This window comes from Rhinatrema bivittatum, chromosome 7 (genome assembly GCF_901001135.1).
Source record: "Rhinatrema bivittatum chromosome 7, aRhiBiv1.1, whole genome shotgun sequence".
Classification (NCBI taxonomy): Eukaryota; Metazoa; Chordata; class Amphibia; order Gymnophiona; family Rhinatrematidae; genus Rhinatrema; species Rhinatrema bivittatum.
The window spans coordinates 304,296,041-304,309,421 of record NC_042621.1 but is presented as its reverse complement, the minus strand read 5'-3'; the positions used below and the strand labels follow the sequence as shown (position 1 = coordinate 304,309,421).

Below are 13,381 nucleotides of genomic sequence, written 5' to 3'. Positions count from 1 at the left end.
AGCAGACCTGGAGACAATATCCAGAGACAGCCGATGAAATAGCCAGCCTGCCGGGAGGCTCCGTGCATGTCTGCACAGGGAGCTGCTCTTTCAGGAAAGCGCTCATTCCTTTCCTGCTGTGGGGAAGGAGGGCGAGACTAGGTGGTGGGAGAGAGGAGAAGGATCAGTGGCGGATGGGGAGGGTCCCAGAAAACCCCTCTCCTCCTTCCTCTGCCCATCTCCAGACCTTCTTTCTTTCCTCCTCTCTTCTCCCATCTCACATCTTCTCCTCTTTCTCTCATTCCCCATCCCTGAAATCCCATCACAGTGCCCAATCCTCCTTTCTCTCTTCCCTGTACCAATTCCTTTCCCCACCCAAAGAAACAAGATAAATTACCCAGGCACAAGAGATGTCAGCAGTCGGCTTTATTTTTAAAAAGCAAATTAAACTTTGCATCATTTAATGTGCAAGTATGCAGCAGTACTTGTAAACGTTTGCTGTCCTTCAGCCGTAGAATTTACCCAGGATCTGCTCCAGTGCCCTGCCGACCTGCTCGAATCACTCCGGAGAGCTTTGTTCACCTTTCGGGTTTGGGATGAGAGAGCTCAGCTTTGTTTCCCCACACTGTCTCCCCCGACGCACGGACCCTGTCTGTCCTTACACAGGCCCCTCGCAGTCCTCATGCCTTGCTTTGTGTATAACTGAAGCTGAATCATCTTTCTTTGGAAGTCTAGGCAGAGGTGCTCAGACTGGTCCATGGCCCTGCCCTCCCCCTCCCCCAGCCAGTTGGGTTTTCATGATATCTCTAATGAATATGCATGACCTCCTGTGTATGCAGATATTTCTCATGCATATTCACTAGGGATATTCTGAAAAGCCAGCGGTCTGGGGAGGATTGAGCATACCTGGATGCAAGAAATATGCTGCCAGGTTTCCAGCGCTCACTTGGTTGCGTCTCTGATATTGTAAGACACAGGGTGGTCCTGTACAGTAACTTAGTGGCTTCCCCTGTGAGAGATTCACCCCTTCCATGTGCACACAGATTCCAGCGACTGGACCTGCCACTTCCCTCCAGCTTTTAAAAGCTGGATACTAACTCTGCGTTTCCAAAGGGATTTTATTCCAGTCGGGGGTGGGGGGGGAATTAGATTTAGATGACAGCCAATGCCGGGCCCTGAACACAGACATTAGGGAAAAAGCACAGGACTGCTTCTATGGCCAGGACCAAAAGCAAAGCACATCAAGCAGCACTGTCTGATTGCAAATATTATTCTCCTTAACATAAGGTTTGAGAGCGACCAGCACGGCGTGGCAATTACTACCCTAAACAGATGCACTGGGGTAACCTGCACGGAGCAGCGGTTACTTCCTTCTTAAACTTCCTGGGCAGACAGGATGGACCGTTTGGACTTTTTCTGCTCTCGTTACTAGGTGTGTGTGTGTATGTATATGTGTGTGTATATATATATATATATATATATATATGTGTGTGTGTGTGTATATATATATATATTAACCTAGTAACGTTACTAGGTGTGTGTGTGTGTGTGTATGTATATATATATATATATATATATATATATATATATATATACATACACACACACACACCTAGTAACGTTACTAGGTTAATATATATATATATATACACACACACACATATATATATATATATATATATATATATATATATATACACACACACACCTAGTAACGTTACTAGGTTAATATATATATATATATATATATATATATATATATATATACACACACACACACACCTAGTAACGTTACTAGGTTAAGATATATATATATATATATACACACACACACCTAGTAACGTTACTAGGTTAATATATATATACACACACCCACCTAGTAACGTTACTAGGTTAATATATATATATATATATATATATATATATATATATACACACACACACACACCTAGTAACGTTACTAGGTTAATATATATATTAATATATATATATATATATATATATATATATATATATATATATATATACACACATACATATATATATATATATATATATATATATATATATATATATACACACACACACACACCTAGTAACGTTACTAGGTGTGTGTGTGTATATATATATATATATATATATATATATATATATATACACACACACCTAGTAACGTTACTAGGTTAATATATATATATATATATATATATATATATATATATATACACACATACATATATATATATATATATATATATATATATATATATATATATATACACACACACACACACCTAGTAACGTTACTAGGTGTGTGTGTGTGTGTGTGTATATATATATATATATATATATATATATATATATATATATACACACACACACACACACATATATATATATATATATATATATATATATACACACACATATATATATATATATATATATATATATATATATATATATATATATATATATATATATATATATATATATACACACACACACACACCTAGTAACGTTACTAGGTTAATATATATATATATATATATATTTCCCTGTACGTACCTGGATCAGTCCAGACCGTGGGTTATGTCCCCAATCCAGCAGATGGAGTCAGCCAAAACTTTGAGGGGGCGTCACCATAAGTAGAACTACCCCCTCTGCAGGAGTTCAGTATCTTCTGACTCCAGCAGATGCGAGTAGGGAATTTGGAGTGCTCCCAATTCAGCATAAGCTTTTAACTTTGTCTTTGGCTGCCCTTTCTTGGGCTATTGCCTATCTCTTTTGAATCTGGTTTGAATCAAGTTTGTTTACAAAAAAAAAAAAAAAAAAAAAAAAAAAAAGAAGACTCTGATTGAGTTAATTAATTAATTGAGGGGTTCAACTTTGGGGAGGCGTGGCTTACCTTCTGTTTGTGTCTTCCTTGTTTTCTCTACAGACGGGGTAAGTTGGTGTTGCCTTTACTTTTCAGCTCCCCAAACTCCCCTGCTACCTCGCGGAGGCCGACAGCACCGGCCTCTCCGCGCTTGCCACATTGCCAGCGGCCATCTTGAGCGCCTCGTGGGCGGCTCGGAAAGGCAGGCAGGCAGGCTTTTTCTTCTTCACGGGTAGTGCGGCCAGGAGGGCCCCCCCGCGCCTTCTTATTCTTCACGTCGGCGGGCAGTGCAGGCCATCGGGCCCCCCCGCGGCGGCGGCGTTTCGGCTCGCGGGACCCCGAGGCTCACTTTTTTATCCTTTTTGAGCACTTTCGTTTTTCGCGGTTTTTTTTCGGCACCGCGATGCCGCGGCCGACGCGCTGCGCGGCTTGTGGCGAACCGGGGTCCCGCATCTCCAGGGAGGGCATCTGTGCCCGGTGTCTTCCCGGGGGGGAAGGCACCTCACAGCCCGTTGCCGATTTCTCCTTTCTAGCGCCTCTGCCAGGACGCCGGGGGCGGGCCCCTCCCACAGGCCTGGCGGGAACGGCGGCCATCTTGAGCGCTCGGCGCCCCGCGGCACCTCAGGAGAGAGCGAATGACAGGGAGTCGGAACCGGACTCGCCCCCGACCTTGCTGCCGGAGCAGGGCCCGCAGGGGCAGGAGAGCGCGGACGTGCCCCCCTCCAGAGCCCCCGCGGCGAGACCGGGGTTTTCCCCGGAGTTCGTCCTTCTTATGCACACGGCATACCTGCAGGGCCTGGATACACCGGTGGACCCCCCCCCCTGCCAAGATATGCCGGACCTCGCCTTCGGCTCAGGCCCCCCCCGTTGCGGCGGGAGCGGGGGCCCCTCGTCTTCCCGCACGTGCTCGGGTTTCGCCAGCGACAGGGGGAGCGGCGCCGGACCCAGTGGACCCTGACCCGGACTTCATGGATCTGGGGCAAGGGGACGCCACGACGGAGGGGGACGATCCGCGTACGCTGCGCCTTTTCCAGAGGGAAGAGCTGGACGAGCTCATCCCACGCATCATTCAGGAGCTGGATCTGGATCCGCCGCCTGACCCGCCTGCCCCAGTAGCGCCGGCGGTGGTCACATCCTCAAAGAAAGGAGATCCGGTCCTGGCGGCCCTGCGCCCGAGGGCGAGGGCTTTCCCCATTCACGACTCGTTCCTGCAGCTCCTCACGAGGGAATGGGATACCCCCGAGGCGACTCTGAAAGTGGGTCGTGCCATGGAACGGCTGTACCCGCTACCTCAAGATTTCCTGGATCTCATCAAGGTTCCGAGAGTTGACTCTGCAGTCTCGGCGGTCACGAAGAGGACGACAATCCCGGTGACAGGGGGCACGGCCCTGCGGGATACACAAGATCGCAAATTGGAGATCTTCCTGAAAAGAGTCTTCGAGGTCTCCGCGCTGGGTATGAGAGCAGCGATGTGCAGTTCACTCGCCCAGCGGGCAAGCCTCCTGTGGGTTCAACAACTTCTCACCTCCCAGGATCTGCCAGCGGCGGAGGCCGCCCAGGCGGACAGGTTAGAAGCTGCAGTGGCGTACGGGGCGGATGCCTCGTATGACCTGTTCCGCGTCCAGGCAAGAGCGATGGTCTCGGTGGTGGCGGCCAGACGGCTGCTGTGGCTTCGCATCAAGTCGCTGGGGGAAAATGCGGTTCACCGCCTCCCGGAGGATAGATATCGCCCTTCCCGGGCGTTTGCGTCGTCCCGGACTAGAGCCAGGGCGCAGCGGCGTTACAGGAGCTACAGGCCGGGGGGCTCCAGGCCGCCCGCTTCCCGGGCCCAACCCTGGTCGCGCTCCTTTCGCGGCCGCAGGCCCGCGCGCCCCGCTCTCGGGACAGGTAACCCCTCCTCCAAGTCTTCACAATGATGCCAGAGTCGCCCACTCCACCGTCCCCAGGATCGGGGGGCGTCTGAAGTTTTTCTACAGGGAGTGGGCGCGGATTACCTCAGACCAGTGGGTCTTGGACACCGTAAAGCTGGGTTACGCGTTGGAATTTGTCCGGCCACCGAAGAGTCGCTTCGTATTTTCCCCTTGTGGCTCGGCCCTCAAGCGGCAGGCGGTGCAGTCAACGCTGAACAGGCTTCAGGAGATAGGCGCTATTGCGCCCGTGCCCTTCGGAGAGGTGGGCTTGGGCCACTATTCAATCTACTTCGTTGTGCCAAAGAAGGACGGGTCGTTTCGGCCAATTCTGGATCTCAAGGAGGTCAACAAGTCCCTCCGAGTGCTCCGTTTTCGCATGGAAACGCTGCGGTCGGTGATCGCAGCGGTGCATCGGGGGGAGTTCCTTGCCTCCCTGGACCTCACGGAGGCTTACTTGCACATCCCCATTCGGCCGGATCATCACCGTCTTCTGCGATTCAAGATACTGGACCAGCATTTCCAGTTCATAGCTCTCCCGTTCGGACTGGCGACGGCACCACGCACCTTCACCAAGATTATGGTAGTCGTGGCTGCGGCTCTCCGGAGGGAGGGTATCCTGGTTCATCCCTATCTGGACGACTGGCTCATTCGCGCGAAGTCGTTCACCCATGGCCAGGCGGCCGTGTCCAGGGTGCTACAGTTTCTGCATTCCCTGGGATGGGTGGTGAACTTCTCCAAGAGCTCCCTCGTACCCTCACAGCGCTTGGATTTCTTGGGGGCGACCTTCGACACCCGGCTGGGCAAAGTCTTCTTGCGTCAGGACAAGGCGCTTTCTTTGCGGGATCACATACGACGATTCTCTGTGTTACCGGAACCCACCTCCTGGGATTACCTGCAACTCCTGGGGGTGATGGGATCCACCATAGATATGGTCCCCTGGGCGTTTGCACATTTCCGGCCCTTGCAGTGGGCGCTCCTCTCCCGTTGGAAGCCGGTCTCGCAGGACTACCAGATGATTCTGCCACTTCCTCAGAAGGCCAGGGACAGTCTGGGCTGGTGGTTGGATCCGACGAACCTAGCCCGAGGCGTGTCCCTCGACTTACCGGATTGGGTGGTGGTAACCACCGATGCCAGTCTAGCGGGCTGGGGCGCGGTCTGCGATCGCAGCGCCACGCAAGGAACGTGGTCGGCGGTGGAGGCGACTTGGTCCATCAACCGTCTGGAGACCAGGGCGGTCAGGCTCGCCCTGCGGCACTTTCTCCCGCTCCTCCGAAACCGCGAGGTCAGAGTGCTATCGGACAATGCGACCACCGTGGCCTACATCAATCGCCAAGGAGGCACGCGCAGTCCACAAGTCGCGCTGGAAGCAGCGCTGCTCATGCAATGGGCGGAGCGTCATCTCGTCCGGCTGGCAGCGTCACACATCGCCGGGGTGGACAATGTTCAAGCGGACTTCCTCAGCCGTCAACGGCTGGATCCCGGGGAGTGGTCTCTGTCCGACGAGGCGACGCAGCTTCTCGTTCATCGGTGGGGGGCTCCCCACCTAGACCTGATGGCATCCGCTCTAAACGCCAAGGCTCCCCGCTTCTTCAGCCGGCGAAGAGAGCGCGGTGCCGAGGGGGTGGACGCCCTGGCACTTCCATGGCCGGCACATCTGCTGCTCTACGCTTTTCCACCGTGGCCCCTAGTCGGCCGGATGCTCCGCAGAATAGAAGGACATTCGGGGACGGTGATCTTCGTCGCCCCGGAATGGCCCAGGCGACCCTGGTTCGCGGACCTGCTGCAGCTGGTGGTCGACGGCCCGATCAGGCTGGGGCACCTCCCCTTCCTCCTACACCAGGGCCCGGTATTTTTCGAGCAGGCAGAACTCTTCTGTCTTGCGGCCTGGCTTTTGAGAGGCGACGCCTCCGGCGCAGGGGGTACCCGGAGGCGGTAATATCAACGCTGCTGCGGGCGCGCAAGACGTCCACGTCGGTGGCCTACGTTCGCGTCTGGAAGGTGTTCGAGCGGTGGTGTGCCAGCCAGGACACTAGCCCCACAACGGCTTCGGTCCCTCAGATCCTTCAGTTCCTGCAAGACGGGGTGGACAAGGGACTAGCCTACAACTCGGTGAGAGTCCAAGTTGCCGCTCTTGGTTCGTTGTTGCGTGATGGGGGCTCTCTCTTGCAGCACGCGGACATTGCTCGGTTCCTCAAGGGTGTCAAGCACCTCCGGCCTCCGCTACGGGATCCTTGTCCCTCCTGGAGTCTCAACCTGGTGCTGCGAGCCCTGTCGGGGCCTCCGTTCGAACCTTTGCGCACCGCGACACTCAAGGATCTCACCTTCAAGGCGGTATTTCTGGTGGCAATCTGCTCCGCTCGGCGTATATCAGAGTTACAAGCGCTATCGTGCAGGGAACCCTACCTCCGGTTCTCCGACTCGGGAGTCTCGATCCGCACCGTCCCTTCCTTCCTACCGAAGGTGGTCTCTGCTTTTCATGTGAACCAGACGGTGGAGTTGCCGTCCTTTTCCGCCTCCGAGCCGAAGTCTCTCCGACTCTTGGATGTTCAACGCACACTGCGTCTATACCTGGAGGCTACCAACGAGTTCCGGACTTCCGACCATCTATTTGTCCTTTGGTCCGGTCCGAAGAAAGGCTCCCAGGCCTCCAAGACAACCATTGCGAGATGGCTGAAGGCGGGTATTGCCGCTTCCTATGTTGGGGCGGGGCGGACGCCTCCGCCTGGCATTGTAGCGCATTCTACAAGGTCTCAGGCGGCCTCCTGGGCGGAGGCGCGCTCGGTCTCATCCCAGGAGATCTGTCGGGCGGCTACCTGGAAGTCGTTGCACACGTTCGCGAGGCATTACCGCCTACACCTCGCCTCTTCAGTCACGGGACATTTTGGTGAACAGGTTCTCCGAGCAGGCCTCGCAGGACCCCACCCGATTTAGGGAAGCTTGGGTACATCCCACGGTCTGGACTGATCCAGGTACGTACAGGGAAAAGAAAATTATTACTTACCTGCTAATTTTCGTTCCTGTAGTACCATGGATCAGTCCAGACGCCCACCGCTTTTGGGTTTTCTACTCCTGCTTCATCTTGCTCGTGGGAACGGTAAGGGTTTCTGTACTTCACCACTTGTCCATTTTTCACTGTTGTCCCAGCCTCAGTGCCTCACAAGTTGACGTGTTGTCCTTGTTGCCTCCTACCCGTTGTAGGACGCCCACTGTTAGTCTGTTATTACAGTTACATGGCTGGTTGTTGCCACTTTTCTATAAACTTGATTCAATGAGGGGGTTCGGGTTTTTCTACTCGGGCTTTGATATACTCGATACTGAACTCCTGCAGAGGGGGTAGTTCTACTTATGGTGACGCCCCCTCAAAGTTTTGGCTGACTCCATCTGCTGGATTGGGGACATAACCCACGGTCTGGACTGATCCATGGTACTACAGGAACGAAAATTAGCAGGTAAGTAATAATTTTCTTATATACACACATATATATATACATATATATATATATATATATATATATATATATATATATATATACACACACACACACACACCTAGTAACGTTACTAGGTTAATATATATATATATATATATATATATATATATATATATATATACACACACACACACACCTAGTAACGTTACTAGGTGTGTGTGTGTATATGTGTGTGTATGTATGTAACCCACCCCAGTGCATCTGTTTAGGGTAGTAATTGCCACGCCGTGCTGGTCACCCTCAAGCCTTATGTTAAGGAGAGTAATATTTGCAATCGGACAGTGCTGCTTGATGTGCTTTGCTTTTGGTCCTGGCCATAGAAGCAGTCCTGTACTTTTTCTCTAATGTCTGTGTTCAGGGCCTGGCATTGGCTGTCAACTAAATCCAATTTCCTTCCCTCCCCCCCCCCCCCCCCCCCCCCTGCTGTAGAAGTGGAGAGCGATGTTGCGGTTGCACCAAAAGTATCAAGACTAATCCAGTTAATGGTACTAATGCCATGCCTTCTGATTAAGGGGAGTAACTGCCGCTCCATGCACCCTTTTCTTCATTTCCCACCTCTAACCTTTAGGGATCCACAGTATTTATCCCATGCCCTTTTGAATTTCTTTACGGTTTTCATCTTCTCCTCCTCCTCCTCTGGAAGAGCGTTCCAGGCACCCACCACCCTTTCCGTGAAGACCCATTCCTGATTGTGGTTCGGAGTCGTCCCCACTGGAGTTTTGTTTCATGACCCCTAGCTCTACCGTTTCCTTTCCAAAGGAAAAGGTTTGAAGTTTGTGCAAAATATACAAATATTTTTCTCCACTAAAAGCAGTAAATTAAAGTGTCACAATGATTCTAAGGGGGTGATCACAGCACAGAGAACCTATTTTTTAATGTTTTTCATGAGCATTTGACTGCAGGCTGACTTTACTCCACCTCCAAGGCTGGAGTTAAATTTGCTGCTTCACAAAGTGCGTGTTGAGCGTCCAGCGCTTTACTGCATCAGCTAATGTCCTTACCTGCATGCAGGTGCTATTGGATTTGCATTTGTTAGGGCATGCATTTTGGATGTGCTAATCTCCTTACTGCATCCAGCACTAGTCTAGGGCAGCTAAAACGCACACAAGCTCGTGCAGTGGGCTGGGCGCGCTTTATTGCATCAGCCCCTCAGTTGGAGACCTTAGCCTGATATAACACACTTCTCTGTAATATGACTCTCAAAAATAGTGAGCAGGACTGGCCCCAGGGCCAATCCTGGAGGCATGCCACTGACCACCATAGCGTGTTCGGTCGTTCAACTAGTTTCTAATCCAGTCCCCAAGTTTAAGTTCTACTTCTAGACCTCTCGGTTTATTTATGAGTGAGCTATGCAGGACAGTAGCAAAGGCTTTGCTGAAATTAAATCCAGCACTCGCCTCCCAATCTAGTTCACCCATTTGAAGAAATCAGTCTGACTTGTCTGACCCAATCTACCTCTAGTAATCTTATTCTGCCGTGGGTCCCATGACCCACAGGATTCAAGATGCTCACTGTCCTTTCCATGACTTGCCCACCACAGAAATCGGATGAACTGAGCTGTGATTTCCACTTTTATAAAGAGGGGCACCTTCTGGCCACCTCCGATCTTGCTCCAGCCCACCTGTCTCCAAAGAACAGAGCCTTTCAGAGCTCCCTTCCTATTGTAGCATTTATCCCGTCAGGTCCTCTGGCTTTATCCACATTCACCTTTTCTAGTTCCACACAAGCCTGATCCTTCTGCCCCTACCCCAACAGCAAATGTGCTCTTTCCAGCAGTCGTCCGTCCAGCTCCAATCCCATCTTCAGGGAATACTGAAGTGTTTGTCTAATATTTCTGCTCTTTCCTAGTCTCCCTCCACACATTTCTTCTCCTCTCCTCTGACTTAGTCTCACCTTGCGTTATCTCTCTTCTTCCACGTGCCCCTTTGCCATCCTGGCTACTTTCCTTTCCTCTTGCAGCGTTACCAGATATTCTTCCCTGTGCTCTCTTTCTCAGATTGTTTATCTGTTGTGAATGCTGGCTCGCTCTCTGCTAACTAGTTGTAATACATTTCACATTTATACTTCACGAGCAGCTTGATGAGAGAGAGATCAAGAAAAAAAGCAAAAACAAATATAAAGAAATACAGAATTGAAAAGCACAAAATATGCTAAAAAATCTTACTCAACAAAGTATTACAAGCCCTCATCGTCAACAGCCTAGACTACTGCAACTCACTCTTAATAGGTCTACCTAAAACAGCCTTAAAACCGCTTCAGTTACTACAGAACGCCGCAGCCAGAGTCCTAACTGGGAAAAAGAGATCCGACCACATCGCCCCCGTACTCAACAATCTACACTGGCTTCCGGTAGACAAAAGAATAGAATTCAAAGTTCTAACAATTCTACACAATGCAATTCATAAGGCAGACAACACAGCTCTGGACAACGTCATACATGTACACAGGTCACTACGCACGACCAGGTCAACAAGGCACCTACATCTAGAAGTGCTACCACTACCGCTAGCCAAACTGTCCTCCACAAGAAACAGAGCCATTTCCATTGCTGGCCCGAATCTATGGAACTCCTTACCACAACACCTGAGCTCACAAGAAAACCTTAAGGCTTTTAAAAAAGAACTCAAAACTTGGCTTTTCAACCAAACACTCAAGGACAGCATAAGATAGCACAACAGACCACACCTACTACATCTCACCTCCGAGTTTGCAATATCATTCCATTGACTTTCTCTCTGACTCACCGAATCCTCACCTATTATCTCCCTCTAATAATTCCCCCATACATAATTTGAGCACTGCTATATGCCTCGTTATATGATTTATATCGTTTGTTTGGTTTTCTATTTATTGTACTAGGTTATTGTTCACTACAAGTTCATGTTACTGTTTAAATGCATTAGATGTAACAGGTTGTTATAAATGTAAACCGGAGTGAAGGCATTTTTTTTTGCTATACCTCGGTATATAAAAAACTCCTAAATAAATAAATAAAGTCCCCAAAAGTGTAGGGCAGTTAAGTCACAGTCCAAAGAAAAGGTGTTATCCTACCCAAAACAAATAGAACGCACCCCTAAGGGAAACCCAATCTGCATCTTAGAGAGTGTAAGTTCCTTCTTCACAATAGAGAGAGATGAGACCGGACCCTTTTGTACTGTCTTATCATTCAAAAATGTCGGCAGTTGACACAGCTGAAAGAAGAAATATGAAACCTTCTGATACATAATAAAAATTTACAAGGACACTTTGAAAAGAAGGAAGGGGAGAACCTGATTAACAAAACTTGTCCACGTTTCCTCTGTGTGATTTTTTTTTTTTTTTTTTTTTTTTTTTTTTAGCAGCATCTGTAAATTCCCTATTCTTCATCTTCAAAAGCCACCTGAAGAACATCTTTCATAACCAATCTCTATCGGGGTCTAGTACTAGCTAGACCCTAGGGATGTGCATTCGTTTCATACGTTTCCCATTACATGTCAATTAGATGTGCATTCGTTTCATACGTTTCATATTACATGCTTGTATAGGAAACGGATGAAACGAATGCACATCCCTACTAGAATCCCCGAGTGTTTTCAAAAAAGCCTTCCAATTCAGACTTTCGTCAGATGTTGGAGATAATCTCCAGCTGAACTCAACAATCTGTTTGTCTCGCTACTCTATTGTTTTTCGTTGACTAATTTATCACTCTCCAGTTGTAATCGTTTAAAATCTTTCCTGTCTTCCATCTCCCATGTTTTTGCTCCCTGTTTAATGTAACTTTACCTTCTATATAGTTGTTAATTGGTTTCCCCCAGTTCCATTGTAAACCGGTACGATAAGACCTGGTCTTGAGTATTGGTATAGTAAAAGAATTTAAATAATCTGGCCAAGGGATCCTCTGTCTCCTTTTTATATGGTGGAAGATCTGTGCCACTGGTTTCACAAATGTACACTGCGGAAACCTTGAGAACTTCTGTCAGAAACCTTTTAAACATTTCCAAAGGAGAAATTGCTTTTAAAAAAAACACATCTGTCACTTTAGTCTATTTTCCAAAGGGAGGGAAGGTTTTTTGCAATCGTTGTGTTGGTGTCTCCCCCACTAATATATAGTAACATAGTAAAGACGGCAGAAAAGGAGCAAATGATCCATCCAGTCTGCCCAGCAAGCTTCTTATGGTCGTGCCGTGCAGCATACCCCCATGTTTCTCTTAAGGGTAGCAGCTGCTCCTCTATGCAATTATACCTAAGCCTTATGATAACCTATAAAATGTTTACTGCTAGCAACATTTTTACTGGGTGATGAGCCTGCTTGAAAATTCAGGCAGTGCTGCTTGACATGATTTGATTATGGGCTTGGCCGTAGAAGCAGTCCTGTGCTTTTTCCCTTATGTCCCAGATCATAAAAATCAGGGCCCAAGTTAGTTGTCGTCTGAATCCAATTCCTCTTCCCCGCCCCACCGTCAAAGCAGAGAATAATGTTTCAGTTGCGTCAAAAGCATCAAGGCTTATTGGTTAAGGGTAGTAACCGCTACACCAGCAAGTTACCCCCATGCACCCTTTTCTTAATTTCCATCCTCTAGCCTTTAGGGATCCACAGGGTTTATCCCATGCCCCTTTGAATTCTTTGACTGCTTTTGTCTTCACCATCTCCTCCTCTGGAAGGGCATCCACCACCCTCTTTGTGAAGAAATATTTCCTGACGTTGGTTCTGAGTCATCCCCCCTTGTAGTTTTATTTCGTAACCCCTAGTTCTACTGTTTCCTTTCCATTGGAAAAGGATTGAAGCTTGTACATCTTTAAAACCTTTCAGGTATCTGAAGGTCTGTATCATATCTCCCCTGCACCACCTCTCTTCCAGGGTATACATATTTATATCTTTCAGCCTCTCCTCATAAGTCTCCCAATACTGACACCACACCATTTTGGATGCCCTTCTCTGGACCGCCTCCATTCTGTCTCTATCATTTTTGAGATACGTGCTCCAGAACTGAATACAGTACTCCAGGTGAAGCCTCACCAAGGACCTATACAAGGGCATCACCACCTCCATTTTCTTACTGGTTATTCCTCTCTCTATGCAGCCCAGCATTCTTCTGGCTTTAGCTATCACCATGTCACATTGTTTCGCCATCTTCAGATCCCCA

General features: G+C 48.8%; 1 protein-coding gene across 5 annotated transcripts in view; it reads left to right on the top strand.

The window, feature by feature from the left end:
- The window catches only part of CACUL1 (CDK2 associated cullin domain 1), a 200,716-nt gene that overhangs the window by 129,603 nt on the left and 57,732 nt on the right, over nt 1-13,381 (top strand). The window lies entirely within an intron of this gene.